Below are 17,383 nucleotides of genomic sequence, written 5' to 3'. Positions count from 1 at the left end.
AGTCTGTGAGAAGAGAAAAGGAGAGGACAGTTACACTACAGGGTAGTCTAGAAGTCTCTAAGTCTACAGGACAGTCTACAGGACAGTCTACAGGATTGTCTATAGGACAGTATATATGCCAGTCTCCAGGACTGTTTACAGGACATTCTACATGCCAGTCTTCGGGACTGTCTACCGGATAGTCTATGCCAGTCTACAGGATTGTCTATAGGACAGTATATATGCCAGTCTACAGGACAGTCTACAAGACAGTCTAAAGGATAGTCTATATGCCAGGACTGTCTACAGGACAGTATATATGCCAGTCTACAGGATTGTCTATAGGACAGTATATATGCCAGTCTACAGGACAGTCTATTAGCCAGTCTACAGGACTGTCTACATGACAGTCTATATGCCCGTCTACAGGATTGTCTATACGACAGTATATATGCCAGTCTACAGGATAGTCTACAAGACAGTCTACAGGATAGTATATATGCCAGTCTATATGCCAGTCTACAGGACAGTCTATATGCCAGTCTACAGGACAGTCTATATGCCAGTCTACAGGACAGTCTATATGCCAGTCGACAGGACAGTCTACAGGACAGTCTACAGGACAGTCTATATGCCAGTCTACAGGACAGTCTATATGCCAGTCGACAGGACAGTCTACAGGACAGTCTACACGGCATACACACTATTTTAGTTTGCCCATTATATGCCATCACTGCCTACATGTTGCTGAAACCAGTCAGACTTCAAAATACAAGACAGCTACAAGCCAAGAACCAAGCCAGAGCCTACAAGTGATGTCATCCTAGCACACCAGACCCCCAGAGAGAAAGAGAGAGAGAGAGAGACAGAGAGAGAGATAGAGAGAGAGAGAGAGAGAGAGAGAGAGAGAGAGAGAGAGAGAGAGAGAGAGAGAGAGAGAGAGAGAGACAGCTAGAGAGAGAGAGACAGTGAGAGAGAGACAGCGAGAGAGAGAGACAGCGAGAGAGAGAGACAGCGAGAGAGAGACAGCGAGAGAGACAGCGAAAGAGAGCGAGAGAGACAGGGAGAGAGAGACAGAGAGAGAGAGAGAGGCAGCGAGAGAGAGACAGCAAAAGAGAGCAAGAGAGACAGGGAGAGAGACAGAGAGACAGAGAGAGAGAGAGAGACAGCGAGAGAGAGACAGCGAGAGAGAGACAGCGAAAGAGAGCAAGAGAGACAGGGAGAGAGACAGAGAGACAGAGAGAGAGAGAGAGACAGCGAGAGAGAGACAGCGAGAGAGAGAGACAGCGAGAGAGACAGAGAGAGAGAGACAGAGACAGCGAGAGAGAGACAGCGAGAGAGAGAGACAGAGAGAGAAGAAAAAAATATAAAGTAACATATTACCAGAGAGAGAAATGTCATAGTCCAACTATGCAACAGATGAGGAAAAGAAAGCAACCCTCTTAGTCACTAGCTCACAATTCATTTCTGTGATAAAACAACTTCTGTTCACCTCGTACTACAGAGAGAGATGACGAGAGAGAGATGACGAGAGAGAGATGACGAGAGAGAGACAGAGAGAGGTAGAGAGTTACCCAGGAGACATGTTTTATACCTGTATGTGTGAATGTGTGTGTGTGTGTGTGTGTGTGTGTGTGTGTGTGTGTGTGTGTGTGTGTGTGTGTGTGTGTGTGTGTGTGTGTGTGTGTGTGTGTGTGTGTGTGTGTGTGTGTGTGTGTGTGTGTGTGTGAGTGTGTGTGTGTGTGTGTGTGTGTGTGTGTGTGTGTGTGTGTGTGTGTCTGTATCTGTATCTGTATCTGTGTTTGTATCTGTGTGTCAGCTGTGTCCTGCTGGACAGTCGGAAACAAGTGGAGGAGACAGGAGGATAAAGGTACTCAGAACAGGCGTCACACACACTCACACACACACTCACACACACACTCACACACAGACACTCACACACAGAAACCGTCCCCATGGCGAGAAGACCCAGTGTACAATAGAACCCAAAACAGATGTCACCTCTTATCTCCCTGTGCCTCCGAAAAGCAACATTAGTCCTGCACACACACACACACACACACACACACACACACACACACACACACAGAGAGAGAGAGAAAGGAAAAAGGAACCATAGTGTGTCATCAGACGGTGTGTGTTGTTTACATGCGAGCGTCTCTACACGCATCTGTGTATCTCTGTCTGTGGGATGTTTGTCTGAACTTCTCCTTTGGTGTATGAAATGTACATGTTGGTACTGTAGATATTTAATTCTAGATGTGTTTACTGTAGATATTTAATTCCAGATGTGTTTACTGTAGATATTTAATTCTAGATGTTGGTACTGTATATATTTAAATATATATGTTGTTACTGTAGATATTTAAATCTATATGTGTTTACTGTATATATTTAAATCTAGATGTTTTCTCCTGGTCTCCCCACCTCTCTGTCTTTCTCCTGGTCTCTCCACCTCTCTGTCTTTCTCCTGGTCTCCCCACCTCTCTGTCTTTCTCCTGGTCTCCCCACCTCTCTGTCTTTCTCCTGGTCTCCCCAACTCTCTGTCTTTCTCCTGGTCTCCCCACCTCTCTGTCTTTCTCCTGGTCTCTCCTGGTCTCTCCACCTCTCTGTCTTTCTCCTGGTCTCCCCACCTCTCTGTCTTTCTCCTGGTCTCTCCACCTCTCTGTCTTTCTCCTGGTCTCCCCACCTCTCTGTCTTTCTCCTGGTCTCCCCACCTCTCTGTCTTTCTCCTGGTCTCCCCAACTCTCTGTCTTTCTCCTGGTCTCCCCACCTCTCTGTCTTTCTCCTGGTCTCTCCACCTCTCTGTCTTTCTCCTGGTCTCTCCACCTCTCTGTCTTTCTCCTGGTCTCTCCTGGTCTCTCCACCTCTCTGTCTTTCTCCTGGTCTCCCCACCTCTCTGCGTTTCTCCTGGTCTCCCCACCTCTCTGTCTTTCTCCTGGTCTCCCCACCTCTCTGTCTTTCTCCTGGTCTCCCCACCTCTCTGTCTTTCTCCTGGTCTCTCCACCTCTCTGTCTTTCTCCTGGTCTCCCCACCTCTCTGTCTTTCTCCTGGTCTCCCCACCTCTCTGTCTTTCTCCTGGTCTCTCCACCTCTCTGTCTTTCTCCTGGTCTCCCCACCTCGCTGTCTTTCTCCTGGTCTCCACACCTCTCTGTCTTACATTTTACATTTTAGTCATTTAGCAGACGCTCTTATCCAGAGCGACTTACAGTAGTGAACGCATACATTTCATACATTTTTTCTCCGTACTGGTCCCCCGTGGGAATCAAACCCACAACCCTGGCATTGCAAACACCATGCTCTACCAACTGAGCCACACGGGAACACCCTAGTCTTCCCGTGCCAGCCATTGTAAATATACTACTATAGAGAGAAAGAAGAGAGAGAGAGAGAGAGAGAGAGAGAGAGAGAGAGAGAGAGAGAGAGAGAGAGAGAGTAGATTATGATCCCACATCCCAGAATGCTGTGTGAGAGAGAAGAGAGAGCATTCGTAATCTGAAACACATGCTCGGAGTGCAAACGGTTAAAACCCAGCAAACCAGAGCATTCACCAGCTCTCTCTCTCTCTCACACTCTACTCTCCCCCTCTCTCACCCCTCTCTCTCTCTCACTCTACTCTCTCTCACTCTACTCTCCCCCTCTCTCACCCCTCTCTCTCTCTCACTCTACTCTCCCCCTCTCTCACCCCTCTCTCTCTCACTCTTCTCTCCCCCTCTCTCACCACTCTCTCTCTCTCGCTCTACTCTCCCCTCTCTAACCCCTCTCTCTCTCGCTCTACTCTCTCTCTCGCTTTACTCTCCCCCTCTCTCCCCCACTCTCTGTCTCTCTCTCTCTCCCTACCTACCTATCCCTCTCTCTCCCTCTCTCTCTCTCCCTCTCTCGCTCACTCTCTCCCTCTCTCTCGCTCTACTCTCCCCCTCTCTCACCCCCATCTCTCTCTCTCTACCTATCCCTCTCCCTCTCTCTCTCTCGCTCTCACTCTACTCTCCCCCTCTCTCACCCCTCTCTCTCTCTCTCTCTCTCTCGCTCTACTCTCCCCCTCTCTCACCCCTCTCTCACCCCTCTCTCTCTCTCGCTCTACTCTCCCCCTCTCTAACCCCTCTCTCTCTCGCTCTACTCTCTCTCTCGCTTTACTCTCCCCCTCTCTCCCCCCTCTCTCCCCTCTCTCTCTCTCTCTCTCTCCCTACCTACCTATCCCTCTCCCTCTCTCTCTCTCTCTCTCTCTTGCTCACTCTCTCCCTCTCTCTCGATCTACTCTCCCCCTCTCTCACCCCCCATCTCTCTCTACCTAACTATCCCTCTCCCTCTCTCTCTCTCCCTCTCTCTACCCCTCTCTCCCTACCTCTCTCTCTCTCCCTACCTCTGTCTCCCTCTCTCCCTACCTCTGTCTCTTTCTCCCTCTCTCTGTCTCTCTCCCTTCCTCTCCCTCTCTATGACATACGGCTTGGTGCTTTATAAAATAGAGAGAACACTTGTTTATTCAGAACTCAGCAGAGGATAAATGAACACTACAACACCCCAGGGACTCAGAATGCCAAGCACCAAAACATAACTAAACATAACTAAACATAACTAAACATAACTAAACATAACAAAACATAACTAAACCTAACTAAACATAACAAAACATAACAAAACATAACTAAACATAACTAAACATAACTAAACTAAACATAACTAAACATAACAAAACATAACAAAACATAACTAAACATAACTAAACATAACTAAACTAAACATAACTAAACATAACTAAACTAAACATAACTAAACATAACTAAACATAACTAAACATAACTAAACATAACTAAACATAACAAAACATAACAAAACATAACTAAACATAACTAAACATAACTAAACATAACTAAACTAAACATAACTAAACATAACTAAACTAAACATAACTAAACATAACTAAACATAACTAAACATAACTAAACATAACGAAACCTAACTAAACATAACAAAACATAACAAAACATAACTAAACATAACGAAACCTAACTAAACATAACAAAACATAACTAAACATAACTAAACATAACTAAACTAAACATAACTAAACATAACTAAACATAACTAAACATAACTAAACATAACAAAACATAACAAAACATAACAAAACATAACATAACTAAACATAACTAAACTAAACATAACTAAACATAACTAAACATAACTAAACTAAACATAACAAAACATAACTAAACATAACTAAACTAAACATAACTAAACATAACTAAACATAACTAAACTAAACATAACTAAACATAACTAAACATAACTAAACTAAACATAACTAAACATAACTAAACTAAACATAACTAAACATAACTAAACATAACTAAACTAAACATAACTAAACATAACTAAACATAACTAAACTAAACATAACTAAACATAACTAAACATAACAAAACATAACTAAACATAACTAAACATAACTAAACTAAACATAACTAAACATAACTAAACATAACTAAACATAACTAAATTAAACATAACTAAACATAACTAAACATAACAAAACATAACAAAACATAACTAAACATAACAAAACATAACTAAACATAACTAAACATAACAAAACATAACTAAACATAACTAAACATAACTAAACTAAACATAACTAAACATAACTAAACATAACTAAACTAAACATAACTAAACTAAACCTAACTAAACCTAACTAAACCTAACTAAACATAACTAAACATAACTAAACATAACTAAACTAAACTAAACATAACTAAACATAACGAAACATAACAAAACATAACTAAACATAACTAAACTAAACTAAACATAAATAAACATAACAAAACATAACTAAACATAACTAAACATAACTAAACATAAACTAAACATAACTAAACTAAACTAAACATAAATAAACATAACAAAACATAACTAAACATAACTAAACATAACTAAACATAACTAAACTAAACTAAACATAACTAAACATAACTAAACATAACTAAACATAACTAAACATAACTAAACCTAACTAAACATAACTAAACATAACTAAACATAACTAAACATAACTAAACATAACTAAACCTAACTAAACATAACTAAACATAACTAAACATAACTAAACCTAACTAAACATAACTAAACATAACTAAACATAACTAAACATAACTAAACATAACTAAACATAACTAAACATAACTAAACATAACTAAACATAACTAAACCCATGTTGTGTTTTGACATTCACCAACAAATCCCACTTGAAAATATATTTACAATAGGGGTGGAAATGGCAAACTATTGCATTAATTGTTATTGAACAAAAGAGAGAGAGCAGATTGCCTTGTGGGAGATGGGAGGTAGGAGGTTGAAGCACCGCCCCCTAGGAAAGGGGGCGGGGTCTAGACTGGGACTGGTGGCATCTCCACGGGGACCATGGTGGAGGCTATTTATAACAAAACACTGGGCCGACTAGCCTGGTCTAGGACAGAACAGCACGCACACACACACACACACACACACACACACACACACACACACACACACACACACAGACACACACACACACACACACACCAATAACGCTGGGTTGACAAGCCTGGGCCAAAACAGCACAGTGAGGTTCACTACTGACATCACAACACACAATTAATACACAGCGTTCGGATTGCAGCCAAGACGCATACAATTACACACAAACACAAACAGTTACACACCGTTATCCAGCAAACAAATAACGCACACATTGCCAAAACCATTGATCTCACACACACGCACACACACACACACACACACACACACACACACACACACACACACACACACACACACACACACACACACACCACACACAAACTCAGTTATCCCACAACCTCCAAACACATTCCCTACCAAACACATTCCCTACCAAACATTCCCTACCAAACACATTCCCTACCAAACACATTCCCTGCCAAACACATTCCCTACCAAACACATTCCCTAACAAACATTCCCTACCAAACACATTCCCTACCAAACACATTCCCTACCAAACATTCCCTACCAAACACATTCCCTACCAAACATTCCCTACCAAACACATTCCCTACCAAACACATTCCCTGCCAAACACATTCCCTGCCAAACACATTCCCTACCAAACATTCCCTACCAAACACATTCCCTACCAAACATTCCCTACCAAACACATTCCCTACCAAACACATTCCCTGCCAAACACATTCCCTGCCAAACACATTCCCTACCAAACATTCCCTACCAAACACATTCCCTACCAAACACATTCCCTACCAAACACATTCCCTGCCAAACACATTCCCTATCAAACACATTCCCTATCAAACACATTCCCTATCAAACACAATCCCTGCCAAACAGACCCATTTGTGACCAAGCTTTAACTTCCTGACTGATGTCTTGAGATGTTGCTTCAATATATCCACATAATCGTCCTTCCTCATGATGCCATCTATTTTGTGAAGTGCACCAGTCCCTCCTGCAGCATAGCACCCCCACAACGTGATGCTGCCATCCCCGTGCTTCGCGGTTGGGATGGTGTTCCTCGGCTTGCAAGCCTCCCCCTTTTTCCTCCAATCATAATGATGGTCATTATGACCAAACAGTTCTATTTTTGTTTCATCAGACCAGAGGACATTTCTCTAAAAAGTACGATCTTTGTCCCCATGTGCAGTTGCAAACCGTAGTCTGACTTTTTTATGGCGGTTTTGGAGCAGTGGCTTCTTCCTTGCTGAGCAGGCAAGGGAGGGAGAACTCTGTGGTGTCGCTGCTGTGTGCCCAGCCTAGGGAGGGAGAACTCTGTGGTGTCGCTGCTGTGTGCCCAGCCTAGGGAGGGAGAACTCTGTGGTGTCTCTGCTGTGTGCCCAGCCTAGGGAGGGAGAACTCTGTGGTGTCGCTGCTGTGTGCCCAGCCTAGGGAGGGAGAACTGTTTGGGATCTATACATACCTTTCTTCATTACAATTTTTTCTCCACCGCCATGACTTAATTCGCCATGAAAAGATTTTCCCTGCTGGAAATTCAGATTTGGCATTCCAATTCAACGCACTTTCATTGTGCCAGGTCTTAGACTCAGAGAGAGCTTGCCTTTCTCACAGAGAGAGAGACCGCCAGCATGCCTCTTATTAAACAAGCGCTCATGCAAGAAATATTGGGGTTACCAAATAATTTACAATAATAAAGAAAATGGTGGAGGCTTGTCTGTCCTGTTTTGCCCCTTGTCTCGAGAAAACATTTTCCATGATGATGTGTATATTTACATTCATACCACACATGTTACTGTCTGAGATAATCATGTGAATAACACACACAAATAACTAAATAACTCTCTGACCCACTGAATAACTAAATAACTCTGACTGAATAACTGAATAACTAAATAACTCTCTGACCCACTGAATAACTAAATAACTCTCTAACCCACTGAATAACTAAATAACTCTCTAAATAACTGAATAACTAAATAACTCTCTGACCTACTGAATAACTATATAACTATCTGACCCACTGAATAACTAAATAACTCTCTGACCCACTGAATAACTAAATAACTCTCTGACCCACTGAATAACTAAATAACTCTCTGACCCACTGAATAACTAAATAACTCTCTGACCCACTGAATAACTAAATAACCCTCTGACCCACTGAATAACTAAATAACCCTCTGACCTACTGAATAACTAAATAACCCTCTGACCCACTGAATAACTAAATAACTCTCTGACCCACTGAATAACTAAATAACTCTCTGACCTACTGAATAACTAAATAACTCTCTGACCCCCTGAATAACTAAATAACTCTCTGACCCCCGGAATAACTAAATAACTTTCTAGCCACTGAATAACTAAATAACTCTCTGACCCACTGAATAACTAAATAACTCTCTGACCCACTGAATAACTAAATAACTCTGACCCACTGAATAACTAAATAACTCTCTGACCCACTGAATAACTAAATAACTCTCTGACCCACTAAATAACTAAATAACTCTCTGACACACTGAATAACTAAATAACTCTCTGACACACTGAATAACTAAATAACTATCTGACCCACTGAATAACTCTCTGACCCACTGAATAACTAAATAACTCTCTGACCCACTGAATAACTAAATAACTCTCTGACCCACTGAATAACTAAATAACTCTCTGACCTACTGAATAACTATATAACTATCTGACCCACTGAATAACTAAATAACTCTCTGACCCACTGAATAACTAAATAACTCTCTTACCCACTGAATAACTAAATAACTCTCTGACCTACTGAATAACTATATAACTATCTGACCCACTGAATAACTAAATAACTCTCTGACCCACTGAATAACTAAATAACTCTCTTACCCACTGAATAACTAAATAACTCTCTTACCCACTGAATAACTAAATAACTCTCTGACCTACTGAATAACTAAATAACTCTCTGACCCACTGAATAACTAAATAACTCTCTGACCCACTGAATAACTAAAAAACTCTCTAACCCACTGAATAACTAAATAACTCTCTGAATAACTGAATAACTAAATAACTCTCTGACTGAATAACTGAATAACTAAATAACTCTCTGACCCACTGAATAACTAAATAACTCTCTGACCTACTGAATAACTAAATAACTCTCTGACCTACTGAATAACTAAATAACTCTCTGACCCACTGAATAACTAAATAACTCTCTGACCCACTGAATAACTAAATAACTCTCTGACCCACTGATACACCTGAATCAAAGATGACAGTTGGGATCCTCCATCCATCCCCCACAATGCTTCAGTCAGTGTGTTTTGCTTTGTTTGTTATTGTGTTAACTCTATTGTTGACCTTACATCCAGCCCATAGGGCTCTGGTTAAAAGTAGTGTACTACATAGGGCCCTGGTTAAAAGTAATGTACTACATAAGGCTCTGGTTAAAAGTAGTGCACTATATAGGGCTCTGGTTAAAATTAGTGCACTTACATAGGGCTCTGGTTAAAAGTCGTGTACTACATAGGGCTCTGGTTAAAAGTAGTGTACTACATAGGGCTCTGGTTAAAATTAGTGCACTTACATTGGGCTCTGCTTTAAAGTAGTGTACTACATAGGGCTCTGGTTAAAAGTAGTGTATTACGTAGGGCTCTGGTTAAAAGTAGTGTACTACATAGGGCTCTGGTTAAAAGTAGTGTATTACATAGGGCTCTGGTTAAAAGTAGTGTACTACATAGGGCTCTGGTTAAAATTAGTGCACTTACATAGGGCTCTGCTTTAAAGAAGTGTACTACATAGGGCTCTGGTTAAAAGTAGTGTATTACATAGGGCTCTGGTTAAAAGTAGTGTACTACATAGGGCTCTGGTTAAAAGTAGTGTATTACATAGGGCTCTGGTTAAAAGTAGTGCACTTACATAGGGCTCTGGTTAAAAGTAGTGTACTACATAGGGCTCTGGTTAAAAGTAGGGCACTACATAGGGCTCTGGTTAAAAGTAGTGCACTACATGGGGAATAAGACGCCATTCGGTACACATACCAAAAAGAAAAATGTTTGCATCTAAAGGAATGCCATGTGTCACGAGAGAATGACTGCTAGTTGAGTCTCCCAGCATTCCAAAGCAACACCCTGAATGATGCAATCTCTGATCCACCTGAACTGACTTTTGATGGGTAGAGTGATAGAGAGAGAGAGAGAGAGAGAGAGAGAGAGAGAGAGAGAGAGAGAGAGAGAGAGAGAGAGAGAGAGAGAGAGAGGGTAGGTTAAAGAGTGCCCATTGTAAATGGTAGTTTGATGTGAAGGACAGTATGATAACCTGTCAAGTTACTGACTTACCAACCGACTCCTCTCCAATCTTTCCCTCTCCTCTCCTCCTCTCCTCTTCTTCTCTCCTCTCCTCTCCTCTCCTCTCCTTCCCTCTCATCTTCTTCTCTCTCCTCTTCTCCTCTCCTTCCCTCCTCTTCTTCTCTCCTCTCCTCTCCTCTCCTCTCCTCCTCTCCTCTCCTTCCCTCTCCTCTTCTTCTCTCCTCTCCTCTCCCTCTCCCTTCTCCTTCCCTCTCCTCTGCTCCTCTCCTCCTCTCCTCTCGTCCCCTCTCCTTCCTTCTCGTCCCCATCCCCCTTCCCTTCCCCCGTCCTCTCCTCTCATCTCCTTCTCTTTGTGTGTGCATGCATGCGTGTGTGGAAGGAATCTAACTGGTTTTGGTCTCTTGAGCAAGCAAAGTATAATCTTTGTGCAATAGCCTACAGGTATATTCTGCTGCCTTCTCAAACTGGTGAGCTAACCATATAAGCCAATCAAGGATAGGCCTAATTACATGTTTGACTTAATTACCAGCTTTTACATTAGCCGTGTATTTGCTTCGATGCAGGCGGCTTCAGAAAATGGATCAAGGTCCGTAAATGGATCTTTGGCATCGGCAACAAAGTGTTTTTGTTTACCTTGTCATAAGACTGAACCAAAAAACAACACCAGCTCAAGGGCTCCTCCAAATCCAGTCCCAAAACAAAGGTGTTTTTTCTTTGTGTAATCCCGTAGCATTACAAGTGAAGAAGTGAAGAAGCCACAAAATAGTTGACAGGTAATAATATGTTTGGTGTCGTCCATCAGCTTAACTGGGTTCATTAGTAAACACAACGGAAAACATCTGAGAAACATTTTGCAACAGAAAATTGAAAAATGAGTGTTTCTTATTGGACCAGTCCTGATAATCCCTCCGCGTGGTGCCTAATGAACTGGACCCTGCTATCCAGTGAGATGCTCTTATTGAATCCCTTGGAGACCTGAGTTAGTCACAGACCTATTGTGAGAGACCCATGGGGGGGGGGGGGGGGGGGGGGGTTGAGAAGGAAAGGTACTTTCCATTAACTGAGTACACATGTGTTAAGCCAGTTTATTGTTGGTTTAGCTCAACAAACCACTAGGCTCCAGAGAGAGGGACAGCAGCCAGAAGAAGAAAAAAGAACTTCAAGGAAGTAATTGAAGACTTACAAGATAACAGAAACCGCTAGATTATGGTTGCTATTTACTACAATATAATTACTTAAGACAGCAACGATTACAACACTAAACAATCTATCTTATAGGTAGTCTTTGACAGCAAATGCAAGTAAAATAAAAATCCAAATGCAAGTAAAAAAGTCCTTTCTATAGTCATTGAGATATTGTTTGAAGTGGGGCCTATGCCTCTGTTTCTGATTCCTTCGTGGAATCACACCCTACTTGATATTCCAGCTATATAAAGAGGACAAGAACACCACACAGGTCACGTGGTCAACTCTTTGTATCACTTGTTGAATCGTCCACAGCAGCACCACATTCACTTCTAATGGAAAGGACTAGGCGGGGGGGGGGGGTCAAAGCCCCTCTTTTCAACTACAAAGCCCAGCTATTACTGACAATCAGCGGAATAATCCAAAGTTTGTTTTGAAGAACAGGGGAGATTGTCGCTTACAGAGGGAAATAGACAGAGAAGGGGGGGGACAGAGAGAGAGAGAGAGAGAGAGAGAGAGAGAGAGAGAGAGAGAGAGAGAGACAGATGGAGAGTGTTGGCCCTGTGTATTTTGATCCATACTGAATGGACAGCAGCAGATATAGATTAGCTATAGTGAGCAACATGATGATTACAGAACTACTAGCGCTCCCTCAGAGCGGTGTGTGTGTGTGTGTGTGTCTGTGTGTCTGTGTGTGTGTGTGTGTGTGTGTGTGTGTGTCTGTGTGTCTGTCTGTGTGTGTGTGTGTCGTGTGTGTGTGTGTGTGTGTGTGTGTGTGTGTGTGTGTGTGTGTGTGTGTGTGTGTGTGTGTGTGTGTGTGTGTGTGTGTGTGTGACCCAGTGGTCACTGGTCAGGCTTTCCATTGAGTCACAGCATGCCCAAGGGGTCACTAGGGGTCAGCCAGATAACCACGGGAGTAACCTAAACTAACACTGCTAGGTCTCTCACACACACACACACAAACACACACAAAAGACACACACACACAAAAAACACACACAAACAGACACGCACACAAACAGACACACACACAAACACACACACACAAAAGACATACAGAAACACAGCTGGGTGGAAGGCACCTGGAAACAAGGCCCTGTGGTGGAGAAGCCAGAGAAGATACTATGATAGCCTAATACAAACATTGGCTTTATTGTGGAGGAAAGATGGTCGTGTATTACTGTGGCTGGTAGCTCTCTAGCCAAACACTGACGACTGTCCATGGAGAGAAGCCTCAAACACGATATACATGCTTTTCACAGGCAACAGTCTTTAATACTCATTACTGCTTCCTGTTGATACAGGGGGCAGTGGGACTTTAATGAACTGGTCCTCATTAAAGTCCCACAGGTCACTAACTTAACTTTGCTGCTAACCTATAAGAGAATGAGCAACCAAACCCGCTCGCAGGATTGGTTAACTCTTGAGGTCCCTCTGGTCTCCACCAATTTAGGTAAATCCTCCTTTAGTTTTAGTGCCACCCCATTGTTGGAATAACCTAGAAAATTCCTTGCATCTTGATTCCCTGGTGCCGCTAGGACAGTTTATGACTCTGGTGTTGAATAAATTCATTGAGTATGGAAGTTGTTTCCATTGATTGTAGTGGTTTATTTGTTGAGGTTGTGGTGTTGTGGTTGTGGTGTTGTGGTGTTGAGGTTGTGGTGTTGAGGTTGTGGTGTTGAGGGTGTGGTGTTGTGGTTGTGGTGTTGAGGTGGTGGTGTTGTGGTTGTGGTGTTGAGGTTGTGGTGTTGAGGTTGTGGTGTTGAGGGTGTGGTGTTGTGGTTGTGGTGTTGAGGTGGTGGTGTTGTGGTTGTGGTTGTGGTGTTGAGGTTGTGGTGTTGAGGTTGTGGTGTTGAGGTTGTGGTGTTGTGGTTGTGGTTGTGGTGTTGTGGTTGTGGTGTTGAGGTTGTGGTGTTGAGGTTGTGATGTTGAGGTTGTGGTGTTGAGGTTGTGGTGTTGAGGTTGTGGTGTTGAGGTTGTGGTGTTGAGGTTGTGGTGTTGTGGTTGTGGTTGTGGTGTTGAGGTTGTGGTGTTGAGGTTGTGGTGTTGAGGTTGTGGTGTTGTGGTTGTGGTGTTGAGGTTGTGGTGTTGTGGTTGTGGTGTTGAGGTTGTGATGTTGAGGTTGTGGTGTTGGGGTTGTGGTGTTGAGGTTGTGGTGTTGAGGTTGTGATGTTGTGGTTGTGGTGTTGAGGTTGTGATGTTGAGGTTGTGGTGTTGAGGTTGTGGTTTTGAAGTAATTATTATTCTTCTTCTTGTTTAATTTGGAATTTTAATTGTACTTCCTGTTTGTGAGAAAATGTTTGTACTCAGGGCAGTATTGGGAATGAGACTCTGGTCCCAATTGGGCTAGCCTGAATAAATACAAGTTAATACAATGTGTTTGTCTTACTTCTGATGACAGTATTTTTCTTAACCTTCAGGGTTGTATTTATGTATACACTCACAAAACGTATCTAAATCAAATTCCATAAGCTATCAGAATTTGCATACACTGCCTCAAAGCGCTCTTCAACCCATTCCAAACAATATGAACAATGAGCATGTTCCTTTTCAATCATTTCAGAACCACTCCACTCAATAAAAAACACAAACGGATAAAGAAAAAGGAGGGCAAAAAACAAGGGTCATTTCAATGAACCCACTTCAGGATGCAGGGCACAATGAACCCCACTTCAGGATGCAGGGCACAATGAACCCCACTTCAGGATGTAGGGCACAATGAACCCCACTTCAGGATGCAGGGCACAATGAACCCCACTTCAGGATGCAGGGCACAATGAACCCCACTTCAGGATGCAGGGCACAATGAACCCCACTTCAGGATGCAGGGCACAATGAACCCCACTTCAGGATGCAGGGCACAATGAACCCCACTTCAGGATGCAGGGCACAATGAACCCCACTTCAGGATGTAGGGCACAATGAACCCCACTTCAGGATGCAGGGCACAATGAACCCCACTTCAGGATGCAGGGCACAATGAACCCCACTTCAGGATGTAGGGCACAATGAACCCCACTTCAGGATGCAGGGCACAATGAACCCCACTTCAGGATGCAGGGCACAATGAACCCCACTTCAGGATGTAGGGCACAATGAACCCCACTTCAGGATCGAGGGCACAATGAACCCCACTTCAGGATGGAGGGCACAATGAACCCCACTTCAGGATGCAGGGCACAATGAACCCCACTTCAGGATGCAGGGCACAATGAACCCCACTTCAGGATGCAGGGCACAATGAACCCCACTTCAGGATGCAGGGCACAATGAACCCCACTTCAGGATGCAGGGCACAATGAACCCCACTTCAGGATGCAGGGCACAATGAACCCCACTTCAGGATGCAGGGCACAATGAACCCCACTTCAGGATGCAGGGCACAATGAACCCCACTTCAGGATGCAGGGCACAATGAACCCCACTTCAGGATGCAGGGCACAATGAACCCCACTTCAGGATGGAGGGCACAATGAACCCCACTTCAGGATGCAGGGCACAATGAACCCCACTTCAGGATGTAGGGCACAATGAACCCCACTTCAGGATGCAGGGCACAATGAACCCTACTTCAGGATGTAGGGCACAATGAACCCCACTTCAGGATGCAGGGCACAATGAACCCCACTTCAGGATGCAGGGCACAATGAACCCCACTTCAGGATGCAGGGCACAATGAACCCCACTTCAGGATGTAGGGCACAATGAACCCCACTTCAGGATGCAGGGCACAATGAACCCCACTTCAGGATGCAGGGCACAATGAACCCCACTTCAGGATGTAGGGCACAATGAACCCCACTTCAGGATCGAGGGCACAATGAACCCCACTTCAGGATGGAGGGCACAATGAACCCCACTTCAGGATGCAGGGCACAATGAACCCCACTTCAGGATGCAGGGCACAATGAACCCCACTTCAGGATGCAGGGCACAATGAACCCCACTTCAGGATGTAGGGCACAATGAACCCCACTTCAGGATGCAGGGCACAATGAACCCCACTTCAGGATGCAGGGCACAATGAACCCCACTTCAGGATGTAGGGCACAATGAACCCCACTTCAGGATGCAGGGCACAATGAACCCCACTTCAGGATGCAGGGCACAATGAACCCCACTTCAGGATGCAGGGCACAATGAACCCCACTTCAGGATGCAGGGCACAATGAACCCCACTTCAGGATGCAGGGCACAATGAACCCCACTTCAGGATGGAGGGCACAATGAACCCCACTTCAGGATGTAGGGCACAATGAACCCCACTTCAGGATGTAGGGCACAATGAACCCCACTTCAGGATGCAGGGCACAATGAACCCTACTTCAGGATGTAGGGCACAATGAACCCCACTTCAGGATGCAGGGCACAATGAACCCCACTTCAGGATGCAGGGCACAATGAACCCCACTTCAGGATGCAGGGCACAATGAACCCCACTTCAGGATGTAGGGCACAATGAACCCCACTTCAGGATGCAGGGCACAATGAACCCCACTTCAGGATGCAGGGCACAATGAACCCCACTTCAGGATGTAGGGCACAATGAACCCCACTTCAGGATCGAGGGCACAATGAACCCCACTTCAGGATGGAGGGCACAATGAACCCCACTTCAGGATGCAGGGCACAATGAACCCCACTTCAGGATGCAGGGCACAATGAACCCCACTTCAGGATGCAGGGCACAATGAACCCCACTTCAGGATGTAGGGCACAATGAACCCCACTTCAGGATGCAGGGCACAATGAACCCCACTTCAGGATGCAGGGCACAATGAACCCCACTTCAGGATGTAGGGCACAATGAACCCCACTTCAGGATGTAGGGCACAATGAACCCCACTTCAGGATGTAGGGCACAATGAACCCCACTTCAGGATGCAGGGCACAATGAACCCTACTTCAGGATGTAGGGCACAATGAACACCACTTCAGGATGCAGGGCACAATGAACCCCACTTCAGGATGCAGGGCACAATGAACCCCACTTCAGGATGCAGGGCACAATGAACCCCACTTCAGGATGCAGGGCACAATGAACCCCACTTCAGGATGCAGGGCACAATGAACCCCACTTCAGGATGCAGGGCACAATGAACCCCACTTCAGGATGCAGGGCACAATGAACCCCACTTCAGGATGTAGGGCACAATGAACCCCACTTCAGGATCGAGTGCAAAATGAACCCCACTTCAGGATGGAGGGCACAATGAACCCCACTTCAGGATGGAGGGCACAATGAACCCCACTTCAGGATGTAGGGCACAATGAACCCCACTTCAGGATGCAGGGCACAATGAACCCCACTTCAGGATGCAGGGCACAATGAACCCCACTTCAGGATGTAGGGCACAATGAACCCCACTTCAGGATGCAGGGCACAATGAACCCCACTTCAGGATGTAGGGCACAATGAACCCCACTTC

General features: G+C 44.2%; 1 protein-coding gene across 4 annotated transcripts in view; it reads right to left on the bottom strand.

The window, feature by feature from the left end:
- The window catches only part of LOC145850174 (homeobox protein Meis1), a 187,139-nt gene that overhangs the window by 147,063 nt on the left and 22,693 nt on the right, over nt 1–17,383 (bottom strand). The window lies entirely within an intron of this gene.

Source organism: Salmo salar, chromosome 01, assembly GCF_965601325.2.
Source record: "Salmo salar chromosome 01, fSalSal1, whole genome shotgun sequence".
Lineage (NCBI taxonomy): Eukaryota > Metazoa > Chordata > Actinopteri > Salmoniformes > Salmonidae > Salmo > Salmo salar.
Note: the sequence above shows the minus strand (reverse complement) of the source record. Positions and strands in the feature narration are given on the sequence as shown.